The following is an 18,344-nucleotide window of genomic DNA, read 5'->3' as shown; positions in this document are numbered from 1 at the left end:
ATGCTTTTTGCTTTCACATCCTCGAACTCCGCTGGCTACTCCCCTTATCTTATGTAAATAAAATATACGAGGGCTGTTACATAAGGCCAGAGGCATCGTTATGGTAGTAGCAGTAGTTTTAATGTGAAGTAAGGCTGTGTGCGAGTTGACCTAAATTTCTACCTAAACAGGAAAAAAAGGAAGTGCAAGTAAATGGCTCTTGTCCATTCAATTTAAGTAAATCATAGATGAATAAGCGATGATCCCTGCAGCGATTAAGGTTTGATCGATTGTACGTGATGTTGAGCTCAAATTCATTCAAGCCGATGTTGGCGTCAGAAGAATTGGATCCTTCTCAAATATGGACCACAAGCTGAACATGTTTGGCAACCAAGTGCACCAATTGGCCTAAAGAAGTTATTGGAGGCCTACCAACATCACAGTAATGAATTCGAGATTGTGGAAAAAAGCCTTATAAAATGGAGCCACTGCATTTTCTTGGGATAGGTACTTACCGCGGACGCTAATTGACCTATGTTCTTTTTAAGCATGAAAACGCGTCAAAATTACCAAATTTCCGTATTGTTATTATTTTCTTAGCAGAAATAAACGAATTCGGTTTTCAAATCAACTCGCACAGTTTTGACACCTTTTTCTAAATGGTTGCAGTGCTGGGTAGTTCCAGTGGAATATTAGTTTAGGTACCTAAAATTTAGGCGAACTCGCACCCAGCCTAAATATAGAAATATGTGTAAGAGGATTATACAATTTTTTCTATAAATTTAGAATTTTATAAAAACTATTTTTATAACGAAATATTTTTGGTAATGTGTACAGATGGATTATTCTGAGGAACTGTTTAAAGTCAGAAATATAATTGCATGCCACGACTGGCATCTGGGAGAAAAATAGGAGCACCCCCCAGCAAAAAAAACTCAAAATTAAACGGTAGTCCTTAGCGTTTTGAAACGTTTACTCGAAAAAATTTTAAAACACCTAACGATTCAATTACTAGAGGTTTGTTCTTCAATGATGACAGATCTTTGACAAATTGAAAAATCTGGAGGGGTTGCTTTTACGAAGTAAGGAAAACGGGGAATAATTCAATCGTCTTAAGTGAAATTGCAGTACACAAGTATCTTTGGTAGTATATTAGTAGTGATAATAAATTTGTAAATGCCAAAAGTTTTTGGGTTAATAATGCATTTTCTACTAAATATTTCGTGAATTGATAAAGTTATGTTCGTTTGGTCATTCTTTCAGAAATTGTTTGAAGAATTCCGTACGTTAGAATTTTATTCAAAAATGCACTATCTCAAAATTTGTTTCCAAAACTCCCTACATGAGCAAAAGATCAATGCATTTTGTCATAAGAGGGAGCTAATGAAAAGCATTCTGAGATGCAGCGTTCTTGAATCTAACTCTAATATAGGGCAGTTTTGTGACAAATCCTGAATTGAAACAAAAATAAAAGAAAATGGCTTATTGTCTTAGAACTTTCTATTCCTACCTTGACTTTGACAGAAGAGTTAAGCTTTTGTGCGGTCCCGCTACACAGGGAGTATTGACCTTTTTATTCTGAAATTTCGGAAAGCACTTTTCCGTTAAGTATTCATGGAATGGTTCCGGATGAACCGTTAATTTAGAATATTCGTTCATTTTATACAACCCCACGAGGTCCGAATATGCATAATAATAATATAAACCAATTCTCCAAATTCTTAAATGGAGACGAATGTTCCGAATATACGGAATTAACAGAAAAGAAGGTCGACTTTTAATAAGCGCCCAAAAATATCGAGAGAAGTGTTAAAAGATCAATACGCGCCTCGATAACAATAATTCGAAGGCGGAAAAAAAATTTAGCTCGTTCAAAAGATATTGACGAAATACCGAAAAATGCCCCCGGGTTGCGTTGGCGGCCATCAGCCGAGCTTATAAAAATTACCCTGGTCCACCAACGAGGTGGGATCAAAATTAAATGCGATAAAATCCCTTTGTACACAAAATCTTTTTCAGTGCAAAAAACATTACAACAACCACATGAAAGTTGCCAACTTCAACTACAAATATATCCGGACAGAGATACAATTTTTCTTTTCCGCCTTAGGATTATTGTTGTCGAGGTCACCTCTCTCGATATTTTTGGACGCATATTAGCAGTAGACTCCTGTTCTAGACTTTTACTTGAATAAGTTAACATGCCCAATTAGTACATTTCGTTATGGCATCTCCATTATTTACTAATGACATTTGACGTGAACCGATTTAATAGTCGAGGTTTTGACGTTGAACGATGAATTTTGAATTGCTTTAGGTTTCGTATGTTCATAGGTTTACGAAAGTGCACGATTCCTTGTTGTCCGTACTTTTCATAAAACCTATGTTCAGCCACACACTAATAGATCATGGCATAGTTAATAAATTCATCATAAAATTAAAATAAATGTTCTAAAAAATGCTGCATAATTCTTACATAGTACTTATCGGGTATTTGTAAACTGATAGCTTCCTATTTTTTTTAATACTAATATTTTTCAAAAATTCGCAAAGAAACAACACAGTTAAAGGATGTCAATTAGATTTGGGAGCAACATTGCTGCAATTGTCAAAAAATGTGTCTGTCGAGCAAACCTCTTGTGATTGGATCATGAAAACACCTAATGAAAATTTGACAATTTGGATGTAAAATGTTTAGCATTCTATGAATTTCTATGTATTTTATTTTAATTATCAAACTTGAATTCTTAGGAAATAGGAAAGATAAGAAGAAATAAGATAAAATGCAAGCGCGATAACCTCCGAAAAAACTTTAGGCCGACATGTTTTGCGCCGACTCCGAACGGCATCTGCAAGGCAAACGAGTTTTCACTGAAAAACTTTTCATGGCAGAATTACACACGAAGTGCCTGCTAAATCACTGCCGAGGGGCTACCTCGCTTAGAAAAACTATCTTCCAAATGAAAAAACCTGCTTATAAATTTTTGGCCGGGGCGTGAACCCAGAAAATTTTGTGTAGTAGGCGGAGTACGCTACCACCACGGCGGCCGGAAAGAGAAAGCATTATGTTTTAATTGAAAATTAACAGAATATAAAGGCAGTTGTGAATACTATCTTTATCTGGCCACCACTTTATATACATACCTTATGTTTTTTTACCCAAAATTGTGCTGAAAATTTTAGGCTCCTTCAGCAGAACATGATCAGTGACAATTAGATTTTTAGCGTAGCGTTGTTTCTGAATTTCACTGTGTTCGCGTGCTGAGTTTTAAATTCAAGTTCACCTGCATTCATACAAAACTCAGCATCCGCAAACCTAGCTGAAGAAGAAGTGAAATTGAGAAACATATATATGTTCAGTGATTTGACGTAAAATCCAGATCATTGAGTGGAGCAAAAATACTCAACGGTGTGTTCAACAGCTGAGTTTGCTGACAACGCCCAATAACAGCATATAGGCGGATTCAGCAAGCCATGCATGCTCGAAATAAAACAGTGCTCGGCACAAATTAAAATGTAAATGTATGAGAGCATGAACATGCTAGAAGGAAATTAAATATAAAATTATGGAAAATCTTTGGAAAACTTCGTTTTTGAACAGAAATACTTTAAGCTGTTCCTCCCGTCATTTTATTCATCAACTACTCGCCTCTATGGGCAACCCATATTTTCGCATGTAAATGCACATATAACTTGGTTTGTCAAAGCGGCTTAACACGGCAAAAGGCGCAAAAAGGTGCTGCAACCAAAGAACAAAATGTTTGAACAATATGTGGCTGACTTAAAAAAAACCATAACGGTACGTTAAAGTACATTTTTTGACTATTCTGCCAATTTTTTGCTGAGCAGAAGTTTAAGTTTTTCCATTTTGTTTTTAGTCCAAAATGAAATTGATACAACTTTTGTTAAAATAATTTTAAAAAACTTACATTTATAATTAAAACACCTCACATTGATTTGAAAGGTTATTACCTATAAAATATGCAAAAAGGTAAAAACTCAAACCTAAACATGTTTAGGTGGTGAATTAATTATGGAAAGCCTCCTTACCAGTTATGTTTCCCCATCATAACATTTCTCATAGCGGTTCTTAACATTTGTGCAACAACCGTGTGCAGTTTTAATTCGTTGCCGTCTCCCTTACGACTGAGCAATGGAAAACCTTTGAAATTTATTTACAGCAGCATCTCGAAAAAGTTAAATATTGCATAACAGCAAGACGTCGTGATGGTCGGATGCGTTTGTAAACTGTCTGGTCATCGCAGGAGTGCAGGTTCAAACCCCCCGTGGAAAAAAGCGTTTGAAGTGATAAATAAAGAAATACATGTAAAGCCCCCATTACTGATACTTAGCATATACTTGACTTGACTTGGCGTAAACTTGGCAACTTAGCCACGATTATACTCCACTTGGCGCATAATATCTGGCATCATAATCAGCGTTGAAATTTATTTTTAAATAAATGTCAATTTTTATGACAAAATGTCAAAATGAAATGGAAACAAACAAATGGCATCTCAAAATGTAAACGTCACTTAGAACTTACATAGAAAATCAAAATTCAACAGACTTCTAAGTCAAGTTAGGTTTTGAGTAATCAGTAACATGCAATGTTAATTTAACAGAACTGTAAGTGACAGTTCGCAAGCCAAGTCAAGTCTATGCTAAGTATCAGTAATGGATCCTTAAGGCGTGTTAACCTCCGAAGAGATTTTTCGCCGAGCTTCCCTTCCAAATTGCGTCGTACTCCTTTTAATTTTTCCTACATCTTGGTGGCACGGGACCTACATGTATTATGCGGACTCCGAATGGCATATGCAAGGCAGATGAGTTTTTCTGAGAAGCTTTTCATAGCAGAAATACACATGGAGTGTTTGCCAAATTAAAAAAACTGCAAATTCTCAGCGCAAAACTTGTTTTGATCAGTAAAACAATTCAGAGAGGAAAACAAATCAGAGAGGGAAACAGATTTGCATGTTTGGTCAATTAGCTCTTTTCTTGCATGTTTGCCACCTTTTATCGAAAATTCGATATGATAATATATGCCGTCATCCAGTGAGTTTTACCGCTCCGGCTCACGCTCAATTCTCACGAGAATGCTCTGGATCATTGAGAGACTTGAGAAGCAGATGTCGTGATATTTTCGCACACGTGAAATGTGATAGGCAGATGTCGCCGCTGTTTTTCATTTAACTCATACAGCGAAAGGCTAAGCAGCAACATCTATTTTTGAAAAAGTAGGTTTTTTAAGGGCAGCGTTGCCAAACTAAAACAAGTAATTAAAAAATTATCTGGCTCACAAATTGAACCAGACTTCTATCTGGATTTATCTGGCTCAAATCGTTGTTGTTGCATTTACATGCAAAATTATTTATCTGGCTCAGGATCTTGCCACCGTATGATGGCTATAGTGTATCAACTTTGTGTCCTTAACTGTAAGAGAAGTCGGCCAATAAGCTCTGCTGTTTAGGCTAACATCCAAGGGACAGAAAAGTTAAAGGTTTGGTGGAATGTCCCATATATGATAAATACTAGTTAACACAAACGAGCCTTCCCACTGTGTCATTCTTAAAATGTAACAATTTATTTATTTATTTATTTACATATACACACATTAACTATAGGCGCTAGTTTTAAATACTATTTTTATACTCAGTTGAGCAGAGCTCACAGAGTATATTAACTTTGATTGGATAACGGTTGGTTGTACATGTATAAAGGAATCGAGATAGATATAGACTTCCATATATCAAAATCATCAGTATCGAAAAAATAATTTGATTGAGCCATGTCCGTCCGTCCGTCTGTCCGTTAACACGATAACTTGAGTAAATTTTGAGGTATCTTGATGAAATTTGGTATGTAGGTTCCTGGGCGCTCATTTCAGATCTATTTAAAATGAACGATATCGGACTATAACCAAGCCCACTTTTTCGATATCGAAAATTTCGAAAAACCGAAAAAATGCGATAATTCATTGTCAAAGACGGATAAAGCGATGAAACTTGGTAGGCGGGTTTACCTTATGATGCAGAATAGAACGTAGTAAGTTTTTGGACAATGGGCGTGGCACCGCCCACTTTTAAAAGGAGGTAATTTAAAAGTTTTGCAAGCTGTAATTTGGCAGTCGTTGAAGATATCATGATGAAATTTGGCAGGAACGTTACTACTATTACTATATATGTGCTAAATAAAAATGAGAAAAATCGGATGAAGAACACGCCCACTTTTTAAAAAAAATTTGTTTAAAAGTCAAATTTTAACAAAAAATTTAACATTTTTACTGTATATAAGTAAATTATGTCAACATTCAACTCCAGTAATGATGTGGTGCAACAAAATACAAAAATTGAAGAAAATTTCAAAATGGGCGTGGCTCCGCCCATTTTCATTTAGTTTGTCTAGAATACTTTTAATGCCATAGGTTAGGTTAGGTTAGGTTGGGTGGTAGCTTCCCTGATGAGAGGAAGCTCACTTGGACAACATGACGGTCCGTTGTGATACCACATATAATAAACTAAACTAACGGTGACGTAGATATAACTACTTAGAGAATCGTTGGGTAGCAACGATAAAGTTCCGAATGATCCCGATCTCAACCTTGGATAGCTCCTCGGGAGATCCAAGTGAGTCACGACCAAAATACTTTCGCCTAGTTCTGGCAAAAGCTGGGCAGTCAAGCATAAAGTGATTTGGTGATTCCACCTCATCATCCTCCATACAGCTGCAGCAGGATGGAGTTTCCAATATATTGAGACGTACCGCATGGATACCCATGGGACAGTGCCCTGTCAAAACCCCAATGACCATTGATAGGTGAGCCTTAGTGAACCCAATTATTAATGCCATAAGTCGAACAAAAATTTACCACTCCTTTTGAAATTTGGTAGGGGAATAGATTCTATGACGGTAACTGTTTTCTGTGAAAATGGGAGAAATCAGTTCAAGCCACGCCCAGTTTTTAAACACAGTCCACCGTCTGTCCTTCCGCTCGGCCCTTAACACGATAACTTGAGCAAAAACCGATATATCTTTACTAAACTTAGTCCACGTACTGAACTCACTTTATCTTGGTATGAAAAATGGCCGAAATCCGACTATAACCTCGCCCAGTTTTTCGATATCGAAAATTACGAAAAATGAAAAAAATGCCATAATTCTATATCAAATACGAAAAAAGGATGAAACATGGTAATTTGATTGGTTTATTGACGCAAAATATAACTTTAGAAAAAACTTTGTAAAATGGGTGTGGCACCTACTATATTAAGTAGAAGAAAATGAAAAAGTTCTGCAGGGCGAAATCAACAGCCCTTGGAATCTTGGCAGGAATACTGTTCGTGGTATTGCATAATTAAATAAATTAGCAGTACCCCACAGATGATTTTCTGGATCACCCTGGTCCACATTTTGGGCGATATCGCGAAAACTCCTTCACATATACATCTAAGGGCCACTCGTTTTTAAAACCCTCATTAATACCTTTAATTTGATACCCATATCGCACAAACACATTATAGAGTCACCCCTGGTCCACCTTTATGGCGATATATGGAAAAGGGGTCCACATATAGAACTAAGGCCCACTCCCTTTTAAAATACTCATTAACACCATTCATTTCATACCCATATCGTACAAACACATTCTAGAGTCACACCTGGCCCATCTTTATGGCGATATCTCGAAAATGCGTCCACCTATAGAACTAAGGATCACTCCCTTTTAAAATACACATTACCACCTTTCATTTGATACCAATATCGTACAAGCACATTCTAGAGTCACCCCTGGCCCACCTTTATGGCGATATCTCGAAAAGGCGTCCACCTATAGAACTAAGGATCACTCCCTTTTAAAATACTCATTACCACCTTTCATTTGATACCCATATCGTACAAACACATTCTAGAGTCACCCCTGGCCCACCTTAATGGCGATATCTCGAAAAGGCGTCCACTTATAGACCTAAGGCCTACTCCCTCTTAATATGCTCAGTAAAACCTTTCGTTTGATACCCATATCGTACAAACATTCTAGAGTCACCCTTGGTCCACCTTTATGGCGATATCTCGAAAAGGCGTCCACCTATAGAACTAAAGCCCATTCCCTTTTAAAATACTTATTAACACCTTTCATTTGATACCGATATCGAACAAGCACATTCTAGAGTCACCCCTGGCCCACCTTTATGGCGATATCTCGAAAAGGCGTCCACCTATAGAACTAAGGATCACTCCCTTTTAAAATACTCATTACCACCTTTCATTTGATACCCATATCGTACAAACACATTCGAAAAGGCGTCCACCTATAGACCTAACGCCTACTCCCTCTTAAAATGCTCAGTAACACCTTTCGTTTGATACCCATATCGTACAAACATTCTAGACAAACAGTTGGAGTGTTCATGTGAATCACGTATATTCCTACAACAATGATATATTATAATTAATTATGTTTACATAAAAGCTGGTACAGGGAGGATTGGAAACACGTCCTTTCTAACCGTCCGATAAGAGTGGCTTATTCTGCTGAGCTGCTAGCTTTTGGGTTGACCGGAATCAAATGCATTCCGACAGCATAAATAATAAAACTGTCATACGTCTTGGAGTAGGGCAGGATTGAGAACACGTCCTTCCAACCTCCCAATGATATGACTCCAAGACTCGCCCGTTGGGACCACCAGTTCCCGTGCTGATTGGAATCTCATGCATTCCGACACCCCAAACGCTAGAAATAATATTATTATTAAAATGTATTTAAAATTTGTAATAATCTAAGTTTTAGGCTTAAAATGCCGTAATAATAAATAAATAATAATAATAATAATAGAGTCACCCTTGGTCCACCTTTATGGCGATATCTCGAAAAGGCGTCCACCTATACACCAAAGGCCCACTCGCTTTTAAAATTTTCATCAACACCTTTCATTTGATTCCCATATCGTACAAACATATTCTAGAGTCACCCCTGGTCCACCTTTATTGCGATATCTCGAAAAGACGTTCACCTATAGAACTAAAGCCCATTCCCTTTTAAAATACTCATTAACACCTTTCATTTGATACCCATATCGTACAAACATATTCTAGAGTCACCCCTGGTCCACCTTTATGGCGATATCTCGAAAAGGCGTTCACCTATAGAACTAAAGCCCATTCCCTTTTAAAATACTCATTAACACCTTTCATTTGATGCCCATATCGTACTAACATATTCTAGAGTCACCCCTGGTCCACCTTTATGGCGATCTCGAAAAGGCGTTCACCTATAGAACTAAAGCCCATTCCCTTTTCAAATACTCATTAACACCTTTCATTTGATGCCCATATCGTACAAACACATTCTAGAGTCACCCCTGTTCCACCTTTATGGCGATATCTCGAAAACGCCTTCACATATACATACAACTAAGGCACACACATTTTTAAAATACTCATTAACACCTTTCATTTGATACCTATATCGTACAAACAAATTCTAGAGTCAGCCCTGGTCCACCTTTATGGCGATATCCCTAAATGGCGTCCATCCATAGAACTATGGCCTACTGTCTCTTAAAATATTCTTTAATACCTTCCATTTGATACCCATGTCATACAACGACTTCCAGGGATACCCTAGGTGCATTTTCCTACATGGTGATTTTCCTTATTTTTTCTCCATAGCTCTCAACTGAGTAATGTTCGGTTACACCCGAACTTAGCCTTCCTTACTTGTTCTTTTACAGTTTTATTTTTATATTCGTGGTGTTAAAACATTTCTAGTATGCAGGTTTGGCGGTAGCCGTGGTGTGGTGGTAGCGTGCTCCGCCTCACACACCGAGGATCCTGGGTTAAGCTCCCGAGCGAAAAAGCATCAAAAATTTAGAAACAAGTTTTTGCAACTGGGAAAACAAAATTCTTATCGGGATCTCCCCTCGGAAGTGATTTGGTACACACTCCGGGTGTATTTCTGCCATGAAAAGCCTCTCATTAAAAATTCATCTGCCTTGCAGATGCCCTTCGAAGTCGGCGTAGAGCATGTAGGTCCCGTCCGACCAACTTCTAGGGAAAATTAAAAAAAGCACGACGCAATTTGGAAGCTCGGCTTAAAATCTCTTTGGAGGTTATCGCGACGTTTTTTGTTTGGTGGATTTTCCCATATATCATAACTAATAGTCAACATAAACGAGCCTTCCCACTGTGTTATTCTTAAAATATAATAATTTATTTATACACATATTAATTATAGGTGCTAGTTTTAAATACTAGTTTCTTTTTACATATTTATTTTTATATTTGAGTTTGATTAAATTTGACCTAGAATTAGTTCGTCTTATTTTATTATTATATACGTTATTTATTTTGGTTGTACTATAAAAGATCTTAGATCTTTTTGTACAAATATCTTGTGAATAAAATAAAGGAACGAAATGAAAAATATCATTAGAGAAGACCTAAGCACTGAACACTATGGACTCATTCACTATATGTGAGGTCCTCATGAACCGGCGAGTTCAACCTAACCTAAAACCTAATCACCAAGTAATTGTATGGCTTCTTTTTCTACATCAAGCCATTTACAATGCAAATGAAGATACTTTTAATGTTACTCATACGCCCCGTGGTGGTAAAAATGTGCTTCAGAAACTTTTCTAGTATGCATGTTTGGCGGCCGCCGTGGTGTGGTGATAGCGTACTCTGCCTCCCAAACACGATCCTGGGTTAAGCTGCCGAGCGAAGAAGCGTCAAAAATTTAGAAACAAGTTTTTTGAACTACGAAAAAAAATTCTAATCTGGATCTCCCCTCGGAAGTGATTAGGCAAATACGTCGAGTGTATTTCTGCGATGAAAAGCCTCTCAGTGAAAATTCATCTGCATAAAACATGTAGATCCCGTCCGGCTAATTTGTATGGAAAATTAAAATCTCTTCGTTGGTTATTGCACCTTGCTTTGTTTGTTTTTGAGGTTTGTAGCACATTTTAGATTAGTATAAACAGCAAGCATGGCGGCCACCGTGGTGTGATAGTAGCGTGCTCCGCCTACCACACCGTATGCCCTGGGTTCACACCCCGGGCAAAGCAACATCAACATTTTAGAAATAAGGTTTTTCAATTAGAAGAAAATTTTTCTAAGCGGGATCGCCCCTCGGCAGTGTTTCGCAAGCACTCCGGGTGTATTTCTGCCATGAAAAGCTCTCAGTGAAAACTCATCTGCCTTGCAGATGCCGTGCGGAGTCGGCACAAAACATGTAGGTCCCGTCCCGCCAATTTGTAGGGAAAATGAAGATGAGCACGACGCAAATTGGAAGAGAAGCTCGGCCTTAGATCTCTTCGGAGGTTATCGCGCCTTACATTTATTTATTGTTTTTTTTTTTTATAAACAGCAAGTAGTAAGGAGTTATCATCACCCTTTTCTCAAGTTCTTTCAAATTATATTCAAATAAGATTTTTTCTAATGGGCAAAAATGCGATTCAGCTTAAGAAAAAATTGCAAAAAATTTAGTTTACCTATTTCTATTCAAAATTTTGACTATGTATACTGAAATTATATTCTCTATAAAACTGCAGATTTTCAGTACTGAGAGTTTTTAAGTTTGACCTTCATTTTGGCCCATGCGACAAGAGTAAAAATAGAATAATGTACATCCAACGTATCGCAGGTAGTATGTAACGTGGTAGAAGGGAGTATTGCCCCTATTACCGTTTACAACTCAACTCTGTTTCAGTTGAAATTTTGCAATTTGGTATTACAGATTACAACCCAACCTGTCAAAAAAAATGTCCGTTGAAGTTGTCTAATGTTACAACTTTTTGTGGCATTACCGTTTACAACTTTGTGTTGGTGTAGTTGTCAAAGACATCAAAATCTGATTACTAGCAGTTGTCTCATTAAATTTTGCAGTTGTTTGGAAAAAAGATAACCTTTTACAAGACGGTTCACCACCTAATTTTTAACAAAAATTTTCTAAGTTGGTATCAAAAGACACGTTTTTAGAGTCCGAAAGCAAAAATGAAAAATTTCATTTTTGTCACATCATTTCGGTTGAAATTTTCATGTGGTTGTTGTATTTTGCCAAATTTTTTGTACACACCAATGCAGAAAGGTGTTGGATCCACCCAGGGTTATTTTTACAAATCGCGGCCGAAGACCGCCAACGCAGAAAGGTGTTCTGTGCCTCATATTTCGGACCCTCTCGAGGCGATTTTATGGGTTTTTGTATATATATTTCGATAGAAATAAAATTTTTAATTTCCGCTTTCGGATTCTTAAAACGGATGTCGAAACGTGTCTTTTGATACAACCTTTGATAGTTTTTGAAAAAAATTAGATGAGGCACCTTCTTGTAAAACGTTGCCGAAAAAAAATTTTTTTAAAAAATGGAAAGCGAGTTATAAAACCTTTTTTAAATTCATTTAAACAAACTTTATAATCAGCAATTTTGTACACATTTATAGAAAAGACGAGTTTTCAACCAAGGATTACATTGAACAACTTTTTGACCTTCTGAAATAGGTGATATTATGCGAACGTGAGTTCCTTCGATACTACCCACTACTCTTGGGAATCCTGTTTTAGAGTAAAATGCGGTTTTTGTAGCGCTTGGCTCTAGTCATGTGGGTTTTAATCCACTTCACACAAATATGCTTCTCAATATCTAAAACCTGTTTATTAACTGTAGATGTTGTCCAGTCCAACACTAAAATCATTTCCACAGCATTTTTGATAGCTGCCGTCAGAAGAAGTGTAGTGTAGTTTTAAAATAGAGGTGCAGCCGTCCCTCGAGCAATATTCTTCCTTACATAACCGAAAATAAAACTTACAAATCTGCAAAATATTATATTAGAAGCTCATCATTTGTCACTTAAACGTTTTTGTTACTTGGTGCATGGTAGTTCCAAGGGATTGGAGTGATCATGCGATTTTTTTCCGTTTTCGTGACATGTCAGTTATGTCACCAAAGTTTTCGTCGTTATAAAATAAATGTAATATTATTTAATTGATATCCATTTTTCTATTAATAACAAAATCACTTTTGCAAATGCTTAAATTTCCGCCACAAATTGATCAACTGTTCATTTATCTGTTAAATCATCACCTTCTTAGGTTAGCAAAACCAATTCAACTTCAACTGAAATAAGTTGTAATTCGTAATACCAAACAAGAGTTGAGTTGTCTGAAAGTTAAGTTGTTTTAATTACAACCCAACTAAGTTGAGTTGTATACCATAATAGGGGCATTAATTACAACCCTATTAAGTTGAGTTGTAAACCGTAATAGGGGCATATGTTTGTTACGTACAGCATTCTTCCGAGAACTATTAAAAAGTACGTAATATCAATAGTGGGATAAAGTATTATTATGCTGCTTTTAAAACATTAACTATTCTTGTTCCTGTATAATTTTTTTTTTTGTTTTGCTTAATCACGAGTTTCGCTTTGAAGTCGTTGTATGAGTGCTAATTTGGAATAAATGTGGTTCGCCACACTAACCAATCAATGATCCAACCATTTCAAAACTTAACCAGCTACCCTCGTACATTTGATAACACACATATGCACATTGCATAGAACATTTTTAAATGCTTTCTCAGTTGAGTTGTTGCTCGCTCCTCTTTTTGCATTTATGTTTTGCTCACAAACTTTTGCAGTGCATATTCGCACAATATAATCAGCGAAAGCGGTGCAGCAGAGCAAAAGTTGGTTTAAAAGTTCTTGCCCGCTAAAAGTTTTCTGTATACATATGTACATAAGTACTTATTGTCTGCATCTGTATGTTAATACATAATATGTGCTTATGTACCCAAAACCTTCAATAAAGTTCCTCACACTCTGCTATCAATGCCAAATGCTTTGTATTTATTTATATATAATTGATTTGGTTTTGTTGTTGTTGTTTTACAAGAATTCTTTTGTCAATATACAAGTAAATGAGCATATATGTATGTATGCATGTAAGCCCCTCTCCCAAACATGAAATCCCATTTCCCTCGGAGAATTTGTATTTCATTCTGTTGATTGTGGGAAGAACCAAGTTTTACTCTAAATTTTGCACTGACGCGATAATATTGCAAGCTTCGTTTTTAGCTCAAAATGTTTGTGTTTATTTAATAGTAGCGTAAGATCAGAGGAAGACCAACTCGTAGGATGAAAGCCAAATCGTAGTGAAAGTGCGGTATTTTGAGCAATTAGAAACAAAAAATGGGAGGATCTTCGAGAAGAAGTCAACGGGGATCGATTAAGCCTAGGACGACACCGTAGTTGGTTACAGCGGTAATGACAAAAATAATTAACGACCTTAAAGGTACCTAAAAAGATTATGAAGACCAGACTAGCATACTAGAAGAAACCTCAACATTTAACACTGCATAGTCAATATCTTGCAACGAGCACCAACTCGCGTGGACTCCAGTAGGAGTCGGTTTTAGGTACTCGCTGACAAGGCGAGAAAACCCCCATAAAGAAGAAGAACGAAACGCTGAACAAACAGTTTCTGTTGACCACCCAGCAAACTGGGCATCGCAACAGACATCTGATTGAAGAGGCTCCGCCTCTCAGGGAGTCATCTCCGTAGGCACTACGAAGAAATCTGACGCATAAGGACTCAGCCGTCTGCGCCTGTTGAGCATAAACAGGCCCTCAGTATCATCTATAATGAGCCACCACGTGGGTATGTCGATATTTGCTCGGTGAACGCAGTTCTTAATTCCAAATACCAGAAACTCGAAGTTGAGGAAAGCTATTACCCTTAAGAGGCGCGCGTCACTCTGGCTCTACTTCAATCTGGACCTACTATAATAGGCTATACTGTTACTTATCCAAAATCTACCGCGACGTACCCGATATACATATGTATGTTCTGCGTATAGCGTGTGGCATGACACCAACCATCTTTTCAATTGTAATGTGGAACCAACACCTCTTACACCCATACCTCTTTGGTTCAACCCTGTTAAAACTGCAAGTTTCTTTGGACTCCCATTAGAGGATATTGATGAGGGAACGCGCTTTTTGGATGGGGCGAGGCACTGCTACAACACCAACAAGTTGGTTTTAAACCTTCTCCGGAAATAAAACTGCAAAGAAAGTAACGTTGCTAACCAGGTTGATGGAAAATATCGTAATGTCGACTGAGAGCAAATGGAAGCTGGAGGTGATCAACGGAACAATTCATATCGATCTATTAGCTCTGAAAAGAATATGGTTATGAGAAAGAAAACAACAGCCGGATGAAGAGCGCATGTAAACATATCAAAGAGCGGCAGTGAACCAATATTGGATTAGGCGGGTTTGCCATATTTCGAAGCAGGTATCTTGACGGAGGTAACATATGTATAAATCGAAATATTTAGAAAATACCTACGTTAAGTTTTGAACAAACTTTAGCCATGGAAAGGGATCCTTACCCATTTTTTCCGATTTTTGCCCGCAAATCTTCGACTAATATCGGTTTGCATCCATCTCTTACATTTGTTGCGCTAACAAAGCTCACTCAACATTGCATAGATACAAAAATATTTTACACAACTTAGCAAAAATACACAATTACATATGTATATTTACTCGTATTTTGCATATGTAAAAACGCTTTTGTTTGCAGTTACAAGCGAGCACACACTTTATTCAATTCATTGCACCAGCAAGGGGCGAAAAGTCAATGCTACGACATAAACGACCGAATTCTATGCAGCAAATTAATGTATGCTTTTATTCACTCGTACGCATATGTATGTATGTATATGAATACAGCATGCCTTGCGGTCAAACAAACTAGACGAAGACTACCTCTCGTGACTACATAGTATGAATCCCAAAATCAGCCATTCAGCCAACTATTCTTTCTTCATGAAAATTCTTTCCTCTTTTAACTATTAACTACCTATGGATATTTATCAGCGCAAGAGATATTTATTGATATTAACTATATAGATCAAAAAGAAAATACCTGAACAATTTTCTGAACCTAAATTGTAATTTTCTGAACTCAAATTGGAAATTCTGAACTTGAATTGTAACTTACTAAACATGAATTACAACTTTCTGAATTTAAATTGAAATTTCTGAACTTGAGTTTTAATTTTCTGAACCTGAATTTTTATTTTTTTAACTTGAATTGAAAATTCTTAACTTGGATTGTAAATTTCTGAACTTGAATTGTAGCTTTCTTAATTTAAATTGAAAATTCTAAATTTGTAGTGGAATTTTCTGTACTTGAATTGTTATTTTGTGAATTTGAATTGTAAATTTCTGAATTTAAATTGGATTTTCTGAGCTTGAAGTGTAATTCTCTCAACTTAAATTGGATTTTATGAACTTGAGTTGTAAATGTCTGAACTTGAATAGCAGCTTTCTAAATTTAAATCGAAATTTCTGAACTTGAATTTCAATTTTCTGAACTTGAATTGTAATTTTCTGCACTTTAATTGTAAATTTCTGAATTTAAATTAGAATTTCTGAGCTAGAATTGTAATTTTCTGAACTTGAGTTGGAAATTCTGAACTTGAGTTGTAATTTTCTGAACTTGATTGTAACTTTCTGAATTTAAATGGAAATTCTGAACTTAAACTGAAAGAGGTGTAGTAGACCCGGTATTTACTCTCCCTGCTTAATTTAAAACAATTTAAAGAAGTTTCTATTGCTCAATCCTTCTTTCCCAATTCAATTCCTCGCTCACTGCCTATACCACTATCTTCATTCTTCTTTTCTAACACTCAATCCTTATCACTCACTATTTATCTAGCACAAGCAAATCGGTCGCACCGTAAATACATACAGTTATTTTTCGAAAAGGCCAGTGGCTGCTCCAGTTACCGCAGACAAATATCCTAAATATTTACCTAAAATTTCTACTAACTTTGAAATAAATCGTTCAATAAATGGGATGGACCACTTCTCGCAAAAAGTATCATATCACATGATCACAGTAATAGGGCTTAAACTATAGGGAAAAAGCCTGCATATTGCCCGAAGTCTGTCCTATCACCAGTGGCCAAGACATTCGAGGCTGCCCTGCTCGCTTACTTAACCGCAAATCTGTCGCTCAGCAACCACCAGCATGGATCTAATTAATATACAAATAAATTTGCGAATTGAGCAGTGCTAAAGCGCAAAAGCGTTTGCCACAGTAAATCACAGCACGTCACTGCAAGGCTTGGAAGGGTCTCACCGTACGGCCAGTCCCATAAGGCGAGCTGCAAATTATTTGAATGGTTTTTACATATCGAAGCTTCCTTGCCAACCAGAGGAAGTTACTATTGTCTCCTACGCCGATGACTGAACGATAATGACAACAGGACAAAGCAAACGTTGGCAATATTGGGCCTCTACGTTGATACAGCGAGTTACGTTCGATAATGATCTACATTTCGGCGAGTTTGCAGCTGCAATTGTACTTTTTATTCAGAGCGGTAAAAAATTGCCTCGGGCCAATGACAAAAAAAAACGCTCATAGCTAGCTCCAAAGCAATTGGCTAGCCGCTTGTGTGCTACGCGTCTCTGATATGATCGCCGAGCTTAGAAGAAATACGCTTGAAGAAGCTTCATGCTTGTCAGGTCTTCTTATGTCCCCAGAACATCACCTACACAGTGAGTCGGGAATACTTCCCATAAACGAGAGAAACGAAATGTTGAATGAACAGGTTCTGTTATATACTGAAAAACCTGGGCATCCAAGCAGACATCTGATTGAAGAGCTCTCGCCCCCAGCGACAAAGAGTCAATCTCCGCAATGACTATAAAAAAATCCGACAAACAAAAATCCAGCCGCTTAAATATTCGGGGTGTAATGTGTTGTTCGGCTTTCGTTTTATTTTATTCAAGTTTTGAATTATGCTTAACCCATATCACCCTGAGGTTGCCATATGGTGACGCACATTTGACATGTGGATGAGCTGTATGAGTTTTACACGAACATGAAAATAGTGCAGAGAATAAAAGCCAAAATGTTTAGCTGGTTAGGTCATGTTATGCGAATGGACGAAGAAAGTATTTCAACCGGCACCGCAGTGGAGTTGGGAGAGGAAGGTGGAAGAAGGCTTGAATTCCCTTGGTGCTCCTAATCTTCGTCAGCTATCGCGAAACAGGGATAGCTGGTGTAACTTGTAACGAAAAGGCCACAATCGCTTGGGCGGTTAAGCACCAATTAATGTAATACGGGCTAATGATTTTTGTTAAGTTGATTTACGCCATTCTTAATTTAGGACAAAGATTTTGGCTACGGGTAATAAGATAATTTAGACTATATTGAAACGGCTGGCCTCAGAATTTACTTTTCGAGCCCGAGACTTAAGCTGCATATTATTATGATGCTCCAAAACGGTATCCAACCCTCGCTGTACCAGCTACCGTGTATCGAACTACTCCGCTTTTGAATGTCCCCGTAAG

The sequence above is a fragment of the Eurosta solidaginis genome, chromosome 5 (assembly GCF_040869045.1).
Source record: "Eurosta solidaginis isolate ZX-2024a chromosome 5, ASM4086904v1, whole genome shotgun sequence".
Lineage (NCBI taxonomy): Eukaryota > Metazoa > Arthropoda > Insecta > Diptera > Tephritidae > Eurosta > Eurosta solidaginis.
The sequence above is the reverse complement of the archived record's forward strand: the minus strand, read 5'-3'. Positions refer to the sequence as shown.